Below are 23,130 nucleotides of genomic sequence, written 5' to 3' on the forward strand. Positions count from 1 at the left end.
GAATTTAAAAGTGAGCTCAGCAACTACACTTGACACAAGATCATAATAATAACAATAAAAATCAACTGCATACCTAAAATGGATCAACATAAAAAAATTAAAAGGAATCTTCAAAAGTTATTGAAAATAACATCAAACACATCAGTTAGACTTTTGACTTTCAGTTACAGTGGGTTGAAGTGTCGAAAAATTCTCTTACCCAAATACAAGTATACAAGTTAAAAACTGGATGAAATTATAAGTTATAAACAAAAAAAAAAAAAAAAATTTCTCTGGAAATTGAGCAAAGTCAAAATACAAATTGTTAACAGTTTATGAAAAACTACTAAACTATGGGCAGAAACAGTTGGGAGCAGGCCTTTTTCTCTGGGGTTATTTTATCTACTCCCACCGCACCCACACCGACAAGCTCAATTTGATAGTATAGTCTAGTGGATCTGGAAATAAAAACAAAGAAAACAAAACAAAAAAACACACCCACACAGCAGCTTCTCTACTGGGTTGTAGACTTAATTTGGAGCAGAAAGTGAATATACCCATGCCTGGCTGCATTTCAGTAAAAGTTGTGAACTCTGTAAGGAAGAATAGGGGAATGGGGAAAAGGATCAACTCAGCTAGCCTGGGGTTTACGTCCTGGTTGGGTCAGTGAAAATCCAGACAGAAAGTTAAAAAGGATATTTTTGAAATTAGGGAGACTAGAACTCTGTGGCTGTATAATGCTTCCCGCATCCCTGACTGACGTGGAAGCCTTGTAAATGTGCAGTGGAAACCTGGGAGAGTCCAGAGGAAGGTAAAAGATGAGCAAGACTTGAAAGTGGACTGAACTTTGAATGCTGTCTCTAATTCACACACAAATTTATTGGTAGAGGTTGGGAGCCTTATAAATCCAAGATGTTTAACCACAACTTCTGTCCAATCTTTAGTTAACCATTAAGCTATGGCCTTACCGTGGTGGCATAGTGGCTAAGAGTTCGGCTGCTAACCAAAAGGTCAGCAATCTGAATCTACCAGGCGCTGCTTGGAAACCCTATGGGGCAGGTCTACTCTGTCCTGTAGGGTCGCTATGAGTCGGAATCAACTTGATGGCAATGTTTTTTTTTTTTTTTTTTTTTTTTTTTTTAATCTATGGGCATAAAGCAGTGCCACCAAAGAAATCAGGATAAAACAATAAAAACAAGAAAAAGAAAAAAACATATATAGAAGTGATATCAGTAGCCATATATTACAGGAGAGACAAATTACACAGCTGAATTGTAGGGAAGTCACTAAAATAAATTAGTAAATATGTAAATAAGTTAATCAATATTAAGTACGAAAATAAATAAACAGATAAATAGCAATTAAAACAAAAACATCCTCAGAAGTGGGCAGGGGCAAAATCCAGAGTTGCTACACAGTATCTAAAATAGTCAATTTTCAACAAAATTGACATGCAAAAAATTTTCAAAAAGTGTAATGCTTACTCAGGGGAAAAAAATGGAATAGGAATTAACTCTCATTGGGTCCATATGTTGGATTTATCAGAAGAAAAAAAAAAACCTTTCAAATCAGATATTTTAGTAAATTCAAAGAATTGAAGGAAACTGTGCTAAAAGATACAAGGATGTGTGTGAGGAAGGTGCAGGATTGGGCGGTGTTTTGATGTGTTATACATAAGGTCACCATGAGTGAAAGCTCTCTAAACAGCAACTAACAACAACAACATACTTAAAGAAATAAAGACAAATGTGATGATAATAACTAAAAAATAGAAAATATCACAAGCAAAATAAAAGCTATAAAAAACAATCAAATGAAAAATCTAGAGTTGAATAGTACAAAATAATAATGATGTATTTTGAGGTTTATCACATATGTAGAATTAGAGTGTATATGAAAATGCAAAGAATGGCAAGGGAGAAATCAAAGTACATTTGAGTGAAACTAGGTTCTAGTAATTTAGAGATAAATATCATAAAATAAAACAATGCTAATAAATTAATATAAAAAACAAAAAGGAATACTGCAAAATGCTCAATCCACAACATGGGAAGGAAAGACTTTCTCTCTCACAAACACAAAAGGCAAATAAAAACGAAATAGAACTATACTGATAACTCCATTAAATACGAGTGATCCAAATACTCCAATCAAAAGACCAAAATTTTGGGGTGTGGGGAAAAAGCAAAGCCCAATTATCACCCCTTTATAGGGAACACATTGTAAATACCTAAGTAACTATATTCAAATACTAATCATAAGAAAGCTGAAATGGCTATATTAATGTTATTAGAAGTTGATATCAGAAAAAGGAATATTATAAAAGACAAAAGGAACATTTTTAATGTTAAAGGCTTCAATTCATCAAGCAGACATAGTAATTAAAAATGCATGTGCTCATGACAACGAAGTTTGCAAATATGTGACGCAAAAGCTGATAGATCTGAAAAAAGCTAGATTGACAAATCCACAATTATAATGATATATTTTGACACTTTCTTCCCTGTAGTTGATAGAAAGTGCATATACAATTATCTAATGTCATAGAAAACTTGAGCATCACTATTGAAGCACTTGTCCTTATTTATATTTTAGAAAACTACAGCCAAAAGTGTTACGATACACATATATTCAGGTGCACATAAAAAAGTCACAATCATAGATGATATGTGGGACCATAAATCTGAACAAATGTAAATGGATTGAAATCGTAGAGTACATTTCCTGACCAACAAAAAATTAAATTAGAAATCTGTAAAAATCATATAAACATCTACAAATATTGAGATCAAAGACTAAACACTTACATATAACCCATGCCTGGTGGTTAGCATAAATTTCTTGTGAGATAAAAATATTCCAGTAATGAAAAGTTGCCATATTTTAATTTAATAAAACAAATATGTGTTCATTAAAATATTAATAAAATGGTAAGGTAAGCCTTAGGCTGAAAACATTTGCTATACACGTGTGAAATAAGATATATATCTAGCAAATATAAGGAGCTTTGAAAACTCAATAATTAGAAGACAAACATTCCCTTTGAAAAATAGACAAGATATGTATAGAGACTTCACAAAAAAATATATATATGAATAACCAATAGTATATGCAAGATGATCAGTGGCATTACTCACCAGGAGTAATACAAATTAAAACTCCATACAATGTTATACAACTACCTGTCCTCTAGAATTTCTAAGATTAACAAGTATCGCTTTTCATGTGGAGAAACTGGAACTCTCATATAACGAAAATAGGAATGTAAAATAGTGAGACTACTTTGGAGAATTTTATGGCAATTTTTATAAATTTTAAATTGTACTTGTTTATGACTCAGCTATTTTATTTCTAGAAATTTACCTAAGAATAATAAAATATATGTCCACACAAAGACTTGTTGACATATGTTCATCGCAGCTTTATTCTTAACTAATGTAAACCTTCGCAAACAATAGCTGAAACATAAAAATAAAATTTTTTAAATGTGGTTATTAGAGCAATGGCATACTACTTGGTTTTAAAAAAGAGAAACTACTAATGCATACAGCAAAATGGAAGACTCCCAAATATTATCCTGAGTAAAAAAATATGAGTTTATAAAAAAACTCTAGAAGAAGAAAAAAACCTATTGCACCACACAGTCCATCAGTGATTGTCTTGGATTGAAGGTGTGTGGATTAACCAGAAAAACCCACAAGAGTATTTTTTGGGTGAGAAAATATTTGAAATTTTGACTGGATTTATAGCTGTGGAATTTTATACATTTATCAGAATTCATCTGTTTAAATATTTAGAATGGATGGATTTTATTTTATGCAAATTATACTTTAATCAAATTTGTTTTAAAATGTCTAAAATTTACAAAAAAGAGAGAAAGAAAAACTTGAAAAGGAATCACTTGACATTTTATATGGATTTTATAGGGATGAAGAATTGAGGGAGAAGGCAGTGTAATTATCTGAGGAAGATGTGTCCAGAGCTAAGAAACAGCCGTCAGATATTTTCCCTTAACCTTCAACCCCCATGGACTATTCCTTTTGTTTTGTTTGCTTTATAGTACTTAACAGAATTTTTAATTGCATTATTTGTGGATTTGTCTATTATCTGTGAAGACTGTAAACTCATGGAAGAACCATTTTTGCTGTTCACTATTATTTACGTACTTAAAAAAAAAAGAGAGAGAAAGAGAAAGAAAGAAGAAAGAAGTGAATGACCAATCAAACATCAGTTAAATATCTGTTGAACAAATTTTTCTATGCATGAATAAGTACATTTTAGGGCATTTATTCTAATATTATGTAAATCACAAAGATTTTGGTTAATGTAAGAGCAGATGGGTTAATAGATTATTAATGCATGCCATTTAACAAGATACGTAAAACAGACTAAAAAGACAATTTGCAATAGCGATGAGGAAATAGGTAGTTTTCTTTTTAATCTGTTAAATTCGAGGTACCTAGGGAGCTGCTGGCACAGTGGTTAAGAGCTTAGCTGCTAACCAAAATGTTGGCAGTTCAAATCCACCAGCCACTCCTTGGAAACCCTATGGGGCAGTTATGTTCTAACCTTTAGGATCACTATGAGTTAGAATTAACTGCACTGCAACGGGTTTGATTTTTGGTTTTAGGGAGCCCTGGTGGTGCAATTTAACGCAATGGACTGCTAACTGAAAGTTCAGTTGTTCGAAACCACCAGCAGCTCTGCGGGAGAAAGATGTGGTGGTTTGCTTCCGTAGAGATGTACAGCCTTGGAAACCCTGTGGGGTCCATATGAGTTGAAATCCACTCCAGGGTAGTGAATTTATTTGTTTTGGTTTGATGGCGCAATTGAGGCCTTGTGGTGCAGTGTTAAGAGCTTGGCTGCTCCAGCTGCTCCTTCAAAACCCTGTGGGGCAGCTCTACTCTGTCCTATAGTGTGACTATGAGTCAAAACTGACTCGACGGCACATAACAACAACGTGAGGAATTCAGGTGACTGGTACACAAATAACATATTCTTTGGATCATTTTATCTGTGTCTCATTATTTCTCTTAGTGCACTTATCTTTCGTATTCTTTCTCCAATATCTTCATTGCTCTCTAGTCAAAATTCTTGAGGCTACAAAGTACAGATTAAGTTTTCCATTTTCAATAATATATTAGTTAAAAGTCATCAGCTGATATCTTTCAAGCAATAGGGGTTAGATAAATTGGATTTCAACAAATACACCAAAAAAAAGCGAACCTATTGCCGGCAAGTCAATTCTGATTCATAGTGACCCTATAGGACAGAGTAGAAATGTCCCATAGGGTTTCCAAAGAGTAGTTGGTGGATTTGAACTGCCAACCTTTTGGTTAGCAGCCAAGCACTTAACCACTGTGCCACCAGGGCTCCAACAAATACACAAATGTTATAAAATCACTATGATAAAGATTATTAATCATGAAATGAGAATGACGTGACGTGCTTGTATTATATACAGAGTATGGAATCACTGAAAAACATATTTCATAAAAATCTCACAGGCAATTGCATGGCATTTTAGAATGTGTATAGATTTTAGAGATCAATCGAAAACAATATCAAACATTTACTGAGGCATTATCAAATGTTAGATACTTGTCTAAGCAATTAATAAGACAATCATATTTGAATCTTATAATAACCCTCTGATGGGAGCACTCCCCACATTTTGCAGATGAAGAAATTTAGAAACAAAAAGTTTAGGAAATTTGTCAAAGTTCCCCTTATATATAAGTGGTTGAAACAAATTTTGACACCAGACACTGGATTCCAGAGCCACACTTCTAATCATTGTGTTTCAATTGCTGCTTCAGATTATCAAAATTTTACCCAAAACAACTACTTATTTATTATGTGATCAAAGACACATTACTTAAATTTTACAATCATGCATAGTATGTTGGTAAATTAAATGAAAGTATGTGTTTAATGCGCCCATTTTAATGCCTGGCTTATCAGACACACTCAGAATTCTTAGTCCTCTGTCTTCTTTCTGAAACTCAAGGATGAGAGCCCCTGTTATTTCACATTCTGTTTCTGTCTGGATCAAGTTTCCTGTGGGCTGTCAGAGCTGCTAAATCAGATATCTCTTCATACATGCCACTTAGAAGAGGCAGGAACACTGTCTTCCTGCAGATCTTGGACCCTTTAAACACAGAGTGAGAGCCTCTTGCTGGTCTCTGTATGGCAGCTCACTGTCAGCATTTCACTGTGGTCTGACCAGCACAGAAGCGTGGAGCTCACTGATAAGACAAAGAGAGAAATGGCTGCTCCCTGACAGACGTTGATGGCAGGGGCCGCCACTCCCAGCAGGCTGTGACTTGGTCCACAACCATACACAGCATGTCACAGGCTGAATCCACTTTTATGAAACCAGACTCCTTTCTCTACAGGAGGATTCATTGGGCCCATTTAAATTAGGCTGTAATTCTCACTGGAGCAGAGAGATCTTGGTAAATACTCTAAAAATATTTTCATTATTTTTTTGAAATACTGTAGGTTGCATAGGAATTTTTTCAACAAGTATTATTGCAATTTGACTTCCGGTCAGAACTGCATTCTGCAATATTTTATTCTGATCTGGAGTCTTATTGTTAATTGAAACAAGTATTTGAAAATCTTATTTCCCTCTTAATTTCATCCTCTCATACTTCTGTATGCTGGGCTTCGTTGAATAAATTGTGGATTTACCAATATCTCACTATGTTAGTTTTTCCTGAAGCTCTGGTTTGGCTTAGGGACACATAGAATACACAGAGCTACAAAAAGGGTAGATATTATTTAATATAGATGCCCACTTAATAGATGAGAAAATGGAGACTTAACTAAGTTGGCACTAATAGTTAATTCAGAATAAAAGTGAGGACTGAAATGTCTTTCCCTCCAGTCCCGTGTACTTTGCAACTTGTCACACACTCACATACAACCAAAACTGAGCACAGATTTTCTGATGCTAAATCAGAATAGCGAACACTACCTATGTTATATCACACTCACACACATTTATATAATCGTGCCATCTTTATATAAATACATAAATATAAATATATAGTTGTTGTTGTTAGGTACCGTCGAATTGATTGCAACTCATAGAGACCCTATGTACAACAGAATGAAACAATGCCCAGACCTGCTCCATCCTCACAATCGTTGTTATGCTTAAGCCCATTGATGCAGCCACTGTGTTAGTCCATCTCGCTGAGGGTCTTCCTCTTTTTCGCTGACCCTCTACTTTACCAAGCATGGTGTCCTTCTCCAGGGATTGATCCCTCCTGACAACATGTTTAAAGTATGTGAGGCGTAGTTTTGCCATCCTTACTTCCAAGAAATATTCTGGTCTTACTTCGTCTAAGACTGATTTGTTCATTCTTTTGGCAGTCCATGCTATATTCGATATTCTTCTCCAATTCCACAATTCAAAGGCATCAATTCTTCTTTGGTCTTCCTTATTTATCATCCAGCTTTCTCATACATATGAGGCGACTGAAAACACTATTGCCTGGGTCAGGTGCACCTTCGTCTTCAAGGTGATAGCCTTGCTTTTCAACACTTGAATGAGGTCTTTTGCAGCAGATTTGCCCAATATGTCTTTTGATTTCCTGACTGCTGCTTCCATGGGTGTTGACTGTAGATCCAAGTCAAATGAAAGCCTTGACAACTTAAATCTTTTCTCCATTTATCATGATGTTGCTTATTGGTCTAGTTGTGAGGACTTTTATTTTCTTTATGTTGTGGCATAATTCAGACTGGAGGCTGTGGTCTTTGCTCTTCATCAGTGAGTGCTTCAAGTCCTCTTCATTTTCAGCAAGCAAGGCTGTGTCATCTGCATATCACAGGTTGTTAACGAGTCTTTGTCTAATCCTGATGCCCTGTTCGTCTTCATAGAATCCAGCTTCTCAGATTATTTGCTCAGCATACAGATTGAATATGGTGAAAGGATACAACCCTGGACACATACTTTTTCTGACTTTAAACCACACAGTATCCCCTTGTTCTGTTCAAAACACTGCCTCTTGATCTATGTACAGTTTCCTCATGAGCACAATTAAGTGTTCTGGAATTCCCATTCTTGCAATTTATCCATGATTTGTTATGATCCACACAGTCAAATTCCTTTGCATAGTCAATAAAACACAGATAAACATCTTTCTGGTATTCTCTGTTTTCAGCCAGGATCCATCTGACATCAGCAATGATATCCCTGGTTCCATGTCCTCTTCTGAACCTGGCTTGAATTTCTAGCAGTTCCCTGTGGGTATACTGCTGCAGCCACTTTTCAATGACCTTAAGCAAAATTTTATGTCGTGTAATATTAATGATATTGTTCGATAATTTCCACATTTGGTTGGATCACCTTTCTTGGGAATAGGCATAAATATGGATCCCTTCCAGTTGGTTGGCCAGGTAGCTGTCTTCCAACTTTCTTGGTATAGATGAGTGGGCACTTCTAGCACTGCATCCGTTTGCTACAACATCTCAATTGGTATCACGTCAATTCCTGAAGCCTTTTTTTTCGCCAATGCCTTCAGTGCAGCTTGGGCTTCTTCCTTCAGTACTGTCTTAGTCATCTAGTGCCTCTATAACAGAAATACCAAAAGTGGATGGCTTTAACAAAGAGAAATTTTTTTCCTCACAGTAAAGTAGGCTAAGTTGCCAAATTCAGGGCGTCAGCACCAGGGGAAGCCTTTCTCTCTCTGTTGGGCTTCTCATCAATGTTCCCCCAGATAGAAGCTTCTCCACGGAGGGACCCTAGGTCCAAAGGACACGCTCTGCTTCCTGCACTGCTTTCTTGGCAGTATGAGGTCCCCCTGTCTCTTTGCTCACTTCTCTTTTATATCTCAAGAGATTGCCTCAAGACACAATCCAATCTTGTAGACTGAGTCTTGCTTTACTAACACAACTGCAGCCCATCCTCCTTCATTGACTTCATAGAGGCAGGATTTACAACATATAGGAAAATCACACAATAGCGGCAATCATGGCCCAGCCAAATCAATACACACATTTTAGCGGGAACGTAATTCAGTCCATGACAAGTACCATCAGTTCCTGATCATGTACCACCTCCTGAAATGGTTGAACATTGACTAATTCTTTTTGGTATAGTGACTCTGTGTATTCCTTCCATCTTCTTTTGATGCTTCCTGCATAGTTTAATATTATCCCCCTAGAATCCTTCAATATCGCAACTCATGGTCTGAATTTTTTCTTCAGTTCTTTCAGCTTGAGAACTGCTGAGCATGTTCTTCCCTTTCGGTTTTCTATCCCAGCTCTTTGCACATGTCGTTATAATACTTTATTTTGTCTTCTCAAGCCACCCTTTGAAATCTTCTGTTCAGCTCTTTGACTTCATCGTTTCTTCCTTCTGCTTTAGCTATTCAAAGTTCAAGAGCAAGTTTCAGAGTCTCTTCTGATATCCATTTTGGCTTTTCTTTCTTTCCTGTCTTTTTAATGACCTCTTGCTTTCTTCATGTACGATGTCCTTGATGTCATTCCACAACTCGTCTGGTCTCCGGTCATTAGTGTTCAACACATCAAATCTATTCTTGAGATGGTCTCTAAATTCAGGTGGGATATACTCAAGGTCGTACTTTGGCTCTCACGGACTTGTTCTAATTTTCTTCATGTATATATATATAAACCCAAATTATTGAGCTAATTTCCTAAATATAACTACGACACAGGAAAATAGCTACTTCTAAATAATAACGAAAGAGTCTGAGTGGCACAAGCAGTTTGCTGTATTTTTATGCCATACATATAAAATATATACATCCATATATACATATATGTCAGGTTCTTTAATCTCATTGAAAATGAATATTCACTTAGCTTTGCGGAGCAGAAATTTATCTTTGTTTTTGAAGGAAATACTAAATTACTGAGTCAAACAAAAACAGCATTAGAGTTCTATCATCAATAGTTTTCAGTTTAAATTTAAAGATTTGTTTCATTTAAAAAATGTAGTGGAATTGTGAAATGCTGTCCATTTTTAATGTGGAACAAGAGATAATCTGATATAATAAGTTAGAGGGTAATTTCCCAGATAAGCAAAGCAAAGCTTCAAAAGGCAAATGTATTAATTTCCGTTCAGTGCAGTGATATTGATCAATGAGAGATATCATGTAGTGCTATAATGAAAGTGTTCAAAAATTCATATTTGTTTTTAAGACCTTGTGGCTAAATTCACATCTTTCATATCCCTTTCAATGAACTGAGTTCACCTTCAGCATCACTCCTTATCTGATGATCTTGAACAGAATTCAAGTCACTATAAACTCCATGATATTGGCTTTTCCAACTATGCTATTTAATCTAAGAATTATGAGGTTGATGATTAATATCCTAATATAGTGATATTAAATTATTTATTTTAGCTAAAATCGTTCATGTTTCCATAGATATAGTACAGAAAATATTGGAAAATACTTTTTCTATGTTTCCACAAATCAAAAGAAAATAAGTTATTGTTTCATTTGTAGTCAACCTCGTTCACTTCAAAATATTGAAAACTTTGTGTTATATATCACTATCCTCAAATGTTCCTAGATTTATAGTAAAGTATTCCACTTCTTAAAATCACATGCATGTGATGCAGAGCTCCTGCTCTCTTTTACTAAATGTAGATATAGATTAAATTTCTTCTTTACCTTGAAGAACTCTCTATCAAATTTTGTTTTACAATAGATGTGGGAAAAGATATGTTAGAGTTTCATTTAGCACTTAACATCAAGCAGTTTCAATATTTCTTAATTGTTCCCCCATTTAACAGAAATAATTTTTTCTTGGAAATCAGGTGCTCTTTGTAAAAATGTAAATGGTAAAAATTCTGTTAATATACTATATATTAAACCAAATTATTGAGCCAGTTTCCTACAATATAATTAAACACAGGAAAATACCTACTTCTAAATAATAAAGAAGGAGCCTGGGTGGCACAAACGGTTTGCCATTGGCTGCTAACAGAAAGGTTGGTGATTTGAACCCACTCAGTGATACCACAGAAGAAAAAGCCTGGCAATCTGCTTCCGTTAAGATTACAGTCAAGAAAACCCTGTGGAGCAGTTCTACTCTGTTACTCGACTGCAGCTCACAACAAGTAATAAAGAATCACAATATTCTTAAAACTCCATATCTTGATCACTGTAATATTACTATGGTTGTTAACATACAGGTGTTTAAAACAGGATTTTTCTTAACATTGCAGAATCTGAAAGACACATTGCTTTGTTAACAGTTGGCAAACTTCTCTGACCAGGATCGCAATAGAGGGTCCCAGACAGAGCTTGAGGAAAAAGTAGAACAAAATTTTAACTCACACACAAAGACCATACTTACTGGCCTGACAGAGACTGGAGAAACCGTGAGAGTATGGCCCCCGGACACCCTTTTAGCTCAGTAATGAAGTCACTCCCGAGGTTCACCATTCAGCCAAAGATTAGATGGCCCCATAAAACAAAACAAGACTAATAGGGCACAACAGTCCAGGGACAAGGACTAGAAGCAGGAGCAGACAGGAAAGCTGGCAATAGGGAACCCAAGGTTGAGAAGGGACAGTGTTATCATGTTGTGGCATTGTCAACCATTGTCATAAAACAATATGTGTGTTGTTTAATGAGAAACTATTTGTTTTGTAAACCTTCATCTAAAGTACTATTAAAAAAATTAAAAAAAAAAAAAAAACAGCTGGCAAACTTCAAAACACCTGATGCTTGTTAATTACATTTAGAATTCAATTTGAAACTTTTCTCACACATCATTTTGTTAAAAATGTTGTTCTATGTTTTGTGGATCTAAAAACAGCATCTCTCTCTCTCTCTCTCTATATATATATATAGATAGATTTTTTTTTCGGTATACATAACAGTGAAGAAAGGCCTGGAGATCTCCTTCCAAAAAATCAGCCATTGGAAACCCGCTGAAGCGCAGGTCTCCTCTAACACATGTGTGATCACCATGAGTCAGAATCATCTTGAAGGCAACTTGTTTTTAAGCAGTGATAAAATCAGTTTTTTTCCCCAAATTCCTATGAAATATTTCAGTTACTCTACATTTTAATTGCATTAACCCAAGTGACTATCCTTGATACAGTGCTTGGTATATGTTTGAGACTATGCTAAATTCTCCAAATGAGTTACGTAATTTAATCCACACAACAACTAAATGAATTTATGCTATACCTATCCCCATTTTATATATCAAATAACTGAGATTAAGCAATAATAATGCCTTGCCCAGGTCCACACGGTCCACAAAGTGAATATCCATTCATGCTCCAAACCTCTGACTACCATGCCTAAGCTTTTAATTACTAGGCTGCATCTTTAATTGTCAAACAACCGCAATATGGATCCACTGTTTCTTATAATCGTTAAGAAATCATGTGTGTCATCCACGTTTAAAAACACCCAAAATATTTAATTCTACTGTTTTACAAAGTCAGTTAAAATCTAATAGGATGTAAATTTGCAAATGTATCTTGCAAAAATCTGGGATAAAATATGTAATTCTTTTTCACAGGTTGTTAGCATAAAGCAACACTGAACATTTGGTATTGATACTATTTAGAAAGTCCTTTTAAACAAAGGCAAAAAGAAAGAAGAAGAAGAAAAAAAAGTAACTGCAGCATTTCATCCATAACCAGATGGCCAGGCAGAGCAAATCAGTAGTATGTAAATAACAGCATTGCAAGGACACATGAAAAATGACTAGCTAGTTGGCATCTACATTATACATAGATAATTCCCATGTAGACAAGACAAAAATACGTACCTTTTATTGTGACTAATGCCACCCTCGGAGTTGTTAGCATCATTTTCAAGTTCATTTATATAAAGGTACTAAACAGATGTGTCAGGAACATCTGGGTCCTGTGCTAAAATCAACTATGAAATATAGTACATATGAAATTCAAAATTTACATTAAAATAAAATGGGAAAATATAATCAACCATTAAGTTCCTGAGAATTCAGCACATTATTCTCTATCTTACTGTATATAGCAAATATTTCCCTACAGTATTAATAAATATTACATAGAAAATTATTTACACCCCCAATTCAGCCAATGTCTTCAGAACAGCAAACAAATAATTTTGGAGAGAGTACATAAGTGTATTTTTGAAGTGTATTAAATCCATCCCAGCATTTTATCACAACATTTGCTGCAAATTAACATTTCTGACGTATTGAGTAGAGGTTTCCAGCCAAAACAGGTCATCCACAGCTAATTATGTGGCTTTTGTCTTTGTACATATATTATGATTGGCAAGCTGCCAATGGACATGTGTAAATAATGAACAAAGTGATGAATTTAAAAATTCTAAACCACTGGACCGCGCTCCTGTCTTAAGCACAGAAAACTAACTTCCACACCTGCTCCCCATCCTGATAATCCTGAGGTATCTTCATCACATTTATTTACATTGTTTGTACTCAAATATTAACACTAGTAATGAAAAAGCAGAATACAATCTTTTTAAAATAAAATAAAAAAGTATTAATTTGGCTAAAGAATCCTTTGCTTCCATAAAGTTCTACTTTTTTAAGTTGTTTCTAACGTTGTTCAGCTTTAAATTATTTCCTTAAATAATTTTTTTCATCCCAAATTTATGCTATCAATGTTTGTTTTATTTCAACTGGCTTATTTTAATCTTCCACCTCCATTCTGTCAGTTGGTCTGCCTTGGTGGCTTAAGTGCTACTATGTTACTGAAAGCTATGCCACCAGTATTTCGAATACCAGCAGGGTTACCCATGGTGGACAAGTTTCAGTGAGCTTCCAGACTAAGACAGACTAGAAAGAAAGGTCTGGTGATCTACTTCCAAAAATTAGTTCGGTGAAAACCTATAGATCATAACAGATCATTGTCTGACTTTTGCTTTGGACATGTCATCAGTAGGAATTAATCACTGGAGGGGGATGTCATGTTTTCTGAAGTATAGGTCCTGCAATTGTGAGGGAGACTGTCAATAAGATAGATTAGCACAATAGCCACAATAATAGATTTGAACATGCTGGCAATCATGAAGATGACATGCAACTGGGCAACTTTTCATTCTGTTGTACATAGGTTGCCATGAGTCTGAGTCTACTCGAAGGGAGCTATCTACCTATCTACCTACCTACCTACTTTTTTATCTATGTATCTATGTATCTATCTATGTATGGATCTATGTATCGATCGATCTATCTATTTATCTATTCATCTTAGCCTTCACTCAGGTTTTAAGTCAGAAACCATGTTGTCTCTTCCTATCATTCCTAAAACCAGCTATTTCAGTGGTATGCATGCAGTAAGTCTTAAGATTTCTTCATTAATGGATCACCTTCAAAAACTAAAAAACCCGTTGCCATCAAGTTGATTCCAATTCATAGCGACCCTAGAGGACAGAGTAAAACTGACTCAGGGTTTCCAAGGAGCAGCTGGTGGATTCCAACTGCTGACTTTTTGGTTAGCAGCCACTAACCTAGTTATGTCATAATTTTAGTTAAGACAGAAACAACTGTTCAATATTCTCTCTGTAATAATTCATCATATAATTTTAAATCATTAATTCACTCTGTAGAGTTCTTTTTTCTAAGACAAATAATTCTGTACAGTTTAGTAGGGCTTTTAAAAATTCATTTTAAAATGGGTGTAATTGCATTTTGTCAACATTTATTCTAGAAGTTACTACTTTGCCAAAATTACTTACATTTATTTTTTCTATTAAAGAAGAAAATGCCTAAACATTAATTTCTTATATTATTCAAGAAAATACTTCTATTTTTTAAACCTTTATTACAGTCTTGATCTTTTCTTCTTAGATATAATAAAAGTTTAGATACATTTGACATTTATGCAATATTTGGTCTAGCTTTTGCTATAAATGTTCACAATATATGTTAAACTTTTTAATTTACTTTTAAGTAAACTTTAAAAATGAAACAAAAAATCATATTCAGTTAGAGGAGCATTTTGCAGACATGAATCTTATCCATCCTCCTTATTGTAACTTTTAATAAGGGACAGCACAAGTATGGCATACAAGTATGCCACCACTGCTTCTTTCCACATCCATAGTAGGTGCTACTGATCACTTAGAGCACTCTTTCTGATTAAGGTTTTAAAATTTTTCCCATAATGTGACTAAAAACAGACAACCCTTAAATAGAATTATGTCTGTTAAACCCCTTGTCTATACATCTGTTTTCTTCAGAATCATTTGGGGAACTTTGTCATAATATAAATTTATATGCCTCCTCTCTAGAGATTTTGTTTCAATGTATGGGAATATGCAGTTTTATAAAAATCCACGATTAATTCTTGAGAAGTCAGACTGACACACATCTAAGGTCAACCTTTAGGAACATTTGGTTTGGCACATTTAAATCAATAAACTTCTTTTTTATTTAATTACTTATTGGCTTACATATTCATACGTTTATTTGGTTTATTATTTGTTTTTATTTGTTTAAGTAACACATCCAATGGTAATTTCTTCCTGTCATTTTTTGTTTATTAATTATTCTATATATAGTAAAGCTTCTTGTTAAAACAACAACAAAAACTTACCTGTTGCCTTCCGTTAGTAGTTTGCCAAGGGTAAGTAAAAGCAAAATAAAACAAATTAAGAAAGAAAAAAGTATCAGTCAAAAGTCAGCTGTGAAAATACAGCCATTAAGCAGTATGGGATCAGAGACGTGTTATAAGAATTAGATCCTAGGCAAATATGGGGGGAGTTTGCAAAACAAAGGTCTTGAATGGGGAAGTCAGAAAACAAGAAAAAAAGTCACTAGCCATGGAACGATAAAGAACAACCATGAAGCCGTGAAACATAACATGGAGGAATCTGGAGGGCATTATGCTGACTTAATTTAGTCAGTCACAGAAGGACAAATACTGTATAAGACCACTATTATAAGAACTCAAGAAAAGGTTTAAACACAGAAGAAAACATTCTTTGATGGTTACAGGGATGGGGAGGGAGGGTGAGGGTTATTCACTAACTAGATAGTAGATAAGGATTATCTTAGGTGAAAGGAAGGATGGCCCACACTACAGGGGAAGTCAGCACAACTGGACTAAACCAAAGCTAAAAAGTTTCCTGAATACAATCAAACACTTTGAGAGACAGAGTAACAGGGGTAGGGGTCTGGGGACCATGCTTTCAGGGGACATCTAGGTCATTTGGCATAACAAAGCTTATTAAGAAAATGTTCTGCATCCTACTTTGGTGAGTGGCGTCTAGGGTCTTAAAAGCTTGCTAGCGGCCATCTAAGATGCATCAATTGGTCTTAACCACCTGGAGTAAAGGAGAATGAAGAACGCCAAAGACACAAGGAAAGTATTAGCCCAAGAGACAGAAAGGGCCATATAAACCAGAGAGTGCATCAGCCTGAGACCAGAAGAACTAGATAATGGCCGGCTACCACCAATGACCGCCCTAACAGGGAACACAACAGAGAGTCCCAGATGGAGCAGGAGAAAGGTGGAGTGCAGAATTCAAATTCTAGTAGGAAGACCAGACTTAATGGTCTGACTGAGACTGGAGGAACCTCAGAAATCATGGATTCTCTATCAGCCCAGAACTAAAAGAATTTCTGAGGCCAACTCTTCAGACAGGGATTGGAGTGGACTGTGGGGCATAAAGTGATACTCTTGAGGAGTGTGCTTCTTAGCTCAAGTAGATACAAGAAACTAAACGGGCAGCTTCTGTTGGGAGGTGAGATGGGAAGGCAGAGAGGGTGAGGAGCTTGTTGAATGGACATGGGGAATCAGGGGTGGAAAGGAGGAGTGTGCTGTCACAGTATGGGGAGAGCAATAGGAGTCACATAACAATGTATGTATAAAGTTTTGTATGGGAAAAAAGAAAAAGTCACTAGCCAGTTCTCCTGTAGCACTGATGACAAGTCAGAGCACACAGAACATCTAGGAAGCCAAGCGTACCTGGCAATGAAAAGGAATCAGGGAAGGGAAAACACAGGACTGAGGTCTATGGAGATTTCCATCTCTGAGGAACCATTTGTCTCACTGTAACTACTTCTTCTGTGGGTCTGCAACCAAGCACGGATGGTGGGCCTGGGGTTACTGGGACCAGTAGGGCCAGCAGTCAAGTCCAGCCCCATGGCTAAATAGAGTAGATGAGAGCAAAACAAGGATACATAGACGGCTCTCCAAATGTCTGTGACGGAGCTGGACTGTGAGAACCTTCCAAGAGTCAATTTGTGATTTAGCATTACAAATCTTATGTAACTTTCACTCTTAGCCAACTATAGTCCAAAACTCAGGGAAAGGGATTGGGAGAAACATGGCTCAGAGCTTTACTAAGTTGACATAACGCAAACCAGCACACAAACAAAGTAACCTGCAATTCAGCATTCTCTCCAGGCAAAGTTTAATTTTTAGCTCTGATTTTTCACAGTGAAATAGAGAGTAATAATAAAGCATTGACTTGGGAGTCAGAAAAATGGGCAATATTGCTATTCCTTCCTATAACAGCTGTATACCACAATGCAAGTCTTTCAGCATTTTCAGGTTAAACATTTCCTCATATATGAAAAGAGCTTATTAAATTAGATGATGGCTGAGGTTCCTTTCTGGTCTAAAATTATATTACTCGCTTTATTATTATTTGCATCTCTTTGTTGGCCATAGACAAATAAAAAAAAAATCTAAAAATATGGTAAACTGTTGGAGTCTTTAATATATTCAAATGGTTTGAGTCAAATACAGTGGGCATTGTTTACCCTTGCACGTTGAGTATTACATGCTATTCAAAGCCTTACATTATCAAGCTTTATCCCAGAGAAGACTTACTTTACCAACTCATTCAGGCTTGTGCTCCTTTGAAACACCTGGATAATTTCTGATTATGATATTTCATCCGTATACACCCAATTTTAGAAGCCATATTTCTAAAGCATGTTAAAGTGTAGCTGAGGATAGGAAGCAGTATTTTAATTACCAAGACTGCTCTATTAGAATGAAATGAAGAATAATAAATTTTCTTTCAAAGTGCCACATTATGTCAAACTGAAGAAAGCTTTTGTATTAGTATTTTTTTTTTTAAGTTAAAAGAGATTATTTTTATGGGGAGAATAGACAAAGCTCCCTTTTAGAAAAATTCCAAATACTTTATGGAATACCCCCACCTTCAAGCAGGTGGAATTTAATTGTCCCCATGCCCTCTTGAGTGTGGACTGTGCTTAGTGACTTACTTCCAAAGAAGAAAGTATAGAAAAAGGGAGCACTGACTTTACAGTGAAGAGACAAGACAAACACTACCTGGGACAGGTGGTCATTAACATCATCAACAATAAGGCCCATTGATAGCATGTACCCTCCACGTAACATGGCAAGCATAGCACTTTGCCTTTGTCGTCTTCCTCCCAGATTACATAATCCCAATCTAATCATTAAAAAAAAGACAAATTCCAATTGAGTGACATTCTACAAAATACCTGACCAAAAACCAAACCAAACCATTGCAACCATACCTGACTCAAAACTAAAAATAAACAAACCCATTGCTGTCCAGTCAATTTTGACTCACAGCAGCCCTATAGGACACAGTGGAGATGCTCCATTGGGTTTCTAAGGAGTAGCTGGTGGATTCAAACTGTTGACCTCTTGGTTAGTAGCCAAGCTCTTAACCACTGTGTCACCAGGGCACTGTTAATCTATTAAGATTATCAAAACCAAGGAAATTCTGAGAAATTGTCATAGTCAAGAGAAGCCTCAGGAGACAAGATTAAATACAATATTGTGTCCTGGATGGGATCCTGGAACAAAAGAAGACCATCAGGGAAAATTTTCTAGTAAAATCTTAATAAATTGTGGAATTTAGTTAATAGTAATATACTAAACTAGTTGGGACAAACATGCTATTAAATTGTAATATATTAAAATAGAGGAAACTGGTGATGGACATACAGGAACTCTCTGTACTGTCTTTGCTACTTTTCTATAAATCTAAAACTATTCTAAAATAAAAAGTTTTATGAAAATCACAGAGTATTACATAAGAATTATGATTATTTTATAAAACCATTCATTCAACAAGCATATTGAATGCTTGTATTCACACGCTCACACTCATATGTAGACTTAATTATTCTTTTTAAAAATCACATTGCTTGTTAATATTGTGCCCATATTCTCTTCAGTAATAAATCTTTATAGATAGTTGTTTGGACAGGGCATGGGCTTTTAGATAACGCATGGGCCCTCCAGTTCACCAGTTTTTGCCTATCTCATTGATCTCATTTGTTTTGTCTGCCTGATCCTTGCACGCATTTGCATTTGTAATTCACAATCTGGATAGAAAGACAAAGTGTTAAATAAATAATTGGGATAAAATATCTTTAAAAATTGTAAGTTTCATGCTATGTGAAGAACGAAGTAACTAACTCCTCCTTTAAGTTCCAATTTTCTGACTGCATTGAATTATGCTTCCCAGCGTCATTCTCAGATATGAATGGGGGAGTGTCAGGCAGAAATGGGTTAATAGGGCAAGCTAGGCTGAGGGGATAGCAACTATAAGAGCTTGGGAATCAGGAGGCTAGCTAGGGTTCTATCACATAATAATGTTTCCTAATGTTGGCTAATCATGAGAATGACTGAAGAAATTGTTAAAAACACAGATTCCCTAAGGCTGTGGTACTCAAAATGATATCCTAGAGCCAACATTAACCTCACTGGACATTATTTAAAAATGCAAATTTTGAGCCCCACCCAAGACTATGAATCAGAAACTCTTGAAGTAGAATCCAGTATTTTCACAGATTAAGGTTTCAGACTAAAGTTTGAGAACCACTGCCCAATGAAGTTTGATTTATTTCTCTTGAGTAACATTATTATAATTAGTTTTTATCTTGCAGTCAGAATGACTCTGATAGAGTGTAGAAATTACTGCCTGTCTAAAGATAAAATGGTTAAGCACTCAACTACTAACCAATAGACTGGTGGTTCAAACCCACCCAGAGGCACCTTGAAAGAAAGGCCTGGTTACCTGTTTCCAAAAGGTTGCAGCCTTGAAAACCCTATGAAGTTCACTTCTACTCTGCACACATGGGGTTGCCATGAGTCAGAATTGACTTGATAGCAGTAGTTTTGTTTTTATAAATGTGTAAATGCTGGGAGATATATGTCTATCCAATAGCCTACTGGCTAAGTCAGAAAATGCATTATTTGTACCTTTGACATTGAGTAGTGGAAGACTGACAATCAAAGAACATGATAATATATGTAAATATAGTGTTAATCACTTGAAGCTGATTCTATATTACTCTGGTTAATCAGTATATATGCATATATATATCTATGCAATATCTATAGTCCTGGCGTGCTGTATTTAATTCATAGTAAACACTTAGACAGTAATGTATTATAATGTATTATTAGATCACTTCAGATTTGAGAAAACAGAGAGGTTAAATGACCTGGTGTATCTGCAACGTATTCATAAGTCTGTTGTATTCTTCTACTCTCCAACCTTACTTCTCTCAATTATTCAATCCAGCTCTTTTGTTAAAAAAAATATCTAATATATGCTAGACACCGGAGAATGTGCTGTGATGGGGGGAATAGGACAAAAAAAAAAAAAAAAAGATGAATGGAACACAGATTTTTAACTATAACTAAAATTATAATATGTTGTCATAAGTATTAATAAGTAATAAATTGGTGTGTCGGCAAAGAATATTGAATATACTGCAGACTGCCCAGCGAACAGACAAATCAATCTTGGTGGAGTACAGAATGCTCCTTAGAAGCGAGGATGGTGAAACTTCCTCTCGCTTACTTTGGACAAGCCGTCAAGAAAGACCAATAGCTAAAAAAATACATTACATTTGGTAAAGTAGACAGCCGATGAAAATGACGGAAACTCTCAGTGAGGTGGATTGACACAATAGTCAAAACGATGGACTCAAACATACCAACAATCCTGAAGATGACATAGAACATGGTGACATTTCGTTCTGTCACTGTCATGGTTTGAATTATGTCCCCCCCAAAATGTGTGTATCAATTTGGCTGGGCCATGATTCCTGGTACTGTGTGATTTTCCTGTATGTTGTAAACCTGCCTCTGTGATGTTAATAAAGGAGGATGGGTGGCAGTTTCTTGTAGCAGCACTAGGTGACTAAGACAGTCACACGTAAGGTCATCATGACTTTGAACCAACTTAACAGCAAGTAACAGCAACAAGTTAAATGCTAGATTTTTTTCTGGAGCAATTTAACTTCTATTGGTGGTTTTGATGTCTTAAATGTTTCTACTTTGAAATGAAGTAGATCTTTGAGATACTGCTACTCCATACCCATTGATGTTGATTCTGACTCATGATGACCCTATAGAACAGAGTAGAACTGCCCCACAGGGTTTCCAAGGCTGTAATCTTCATGGAAGCAGATTGCCACATCTTTATCCTGCGGAGAGTCTGGTGATTTAAACTGCCAACCTTCCAGTTAGCAGCTGAGCACTTAACCACTGCCACCAGGGCACCTCCATACTGCCACTATTGACTGTAATTCAATGCTGGTGATGAAGAGTCTGTGGCAGCTTGAGAAACAGTCATTGTAGTGATCTTCCTGTGCTCTCTCTACCTGGCATTTGAATGGAGAATCAAAGCACTTTAGACTGCACAAATACACAGGGATTTTGGACAAAGTGGTTGGAAATACAGAAGAAGAGAAGGCAACTTCCTGCTAATGAAAAAAATAGGGGACTAACGCAACTCGTTAGTAAAAAATAAAAGAAAGTTATGTGACAATATTTTTCCTTGAAGCTAAACACAGTCATTTCAGTTATAATATTACTTAACGAATCCTATTTACACAACATGGTATTTATGGGACCAAATTTTTTTTTTTCCAGCTTGCTTTTATAATACTTTTTTCTCTGAATTTAAGATGAAAAACATAATCATATTAGTAGTATTCTCTGTATTTGATCTCATAATTATTGCTATTGGTGGTTAAATCTTGGTGTATTTATTTTCCAATGAGAATATACTTTTTAAAAATAACCTGAAATGTAGCCTCTCCGCAGGCTTCTTATTTAGGGACTAATACTGTAATTCCTATTTTCAGAATGAGAGAAGTAGTTTAATTGAAACTTCACCATTTATCCGAGACAAAAAATATTAAATAGGATTATGAACCACTTTACATTTCTATCTATGAGTTTCTCTCTGTTTCTCTCAGCCCAATACTAAACTTGTTTTCATTCTTCCTGTACTGATAAACAGTTTTCCTTTTTCTTTTATAGAGGTCCTGAAGATTGTCTTGTTACAATGTTTAACAGCAGTGAAGCTCTTTTGCATTCATCTATGCCTTTGTGTCATTGTGAAGGTCAAAACCTGTCTAGCTACAGCACACGTACTCTTAATAAGGCTGTCTTTCTTGTACTTCTTCACCCTCAAGCACAGTGCATAATTCCTCATGAGTGTCTTCTGTCACAAAGAAATACCTGGACTCAAAAAAACTTGAAATGAGGGGTTTGCTGGCTTAGTGGATAAAACCCCTGACCCCTTACCTCAGAGAACACGGCTTAAATTCAAACTTTCAGTGTAAGTGAAAAGAGATTTATGGAGTTACTGATATTACCTGCACATGGTGTTCTAGAGAAAGACACAAAATATTGCTAACAAAAAATCTCAAGACTAAATTTACTTGAATCACCCCTCATCCTCAGAGTACATGGCTTTGGAATTTGAAATTAGGATTGATATTTAATCTCTGAATAATGTATTATCAATTCTGCTTTTCAAACTGATAGTATTCACCTCTGAGCCTTTGTTAATTCCTTCAGCATCCCTGGAAAATATGAGATCCCTAATTAACACCAAGACCACTATCTCTTTCAAAAGGAAAACCACCATTTCAAAGACCAATATTTGTCAAGTGTGCCACTTTTAGAAAATTCTCCTTGTACGACTCCGGCAAGATGGCGGTCTAGGCAGAAGCACCACGCCGTCCCTCCACAACAAAGATCCGAAAAAGTAAGCCAAACAGCGAATCAACAATCTTGAAACCCTAGAACATCAAATGAAGAGATAAAGAACTCAGCCGAACACCAAACGCAGTAAGAATACTGAAAGAGAACAGAGAGCGAGGAGAGATTCATGCAGACGTCCCCTACCAGCTAACGCAGCGCGG

This window comes from Trichechus manatus, unplaced genomic scaffold, assembly GCF_000243295.1.
Source record: "Trichechus manatus latirostris isolate Lorelei unplaced genomic scaffold, TriManLat1.0 scaffold00012, whole genome shotgun sequence".
In the NCBI taxonomy this organism is placed as follows: Eukaryota; Metazoa; Chordata; class Mammalia; order Sirenia; family Trichechidae; genus Trichechus; species Trichechus manatus.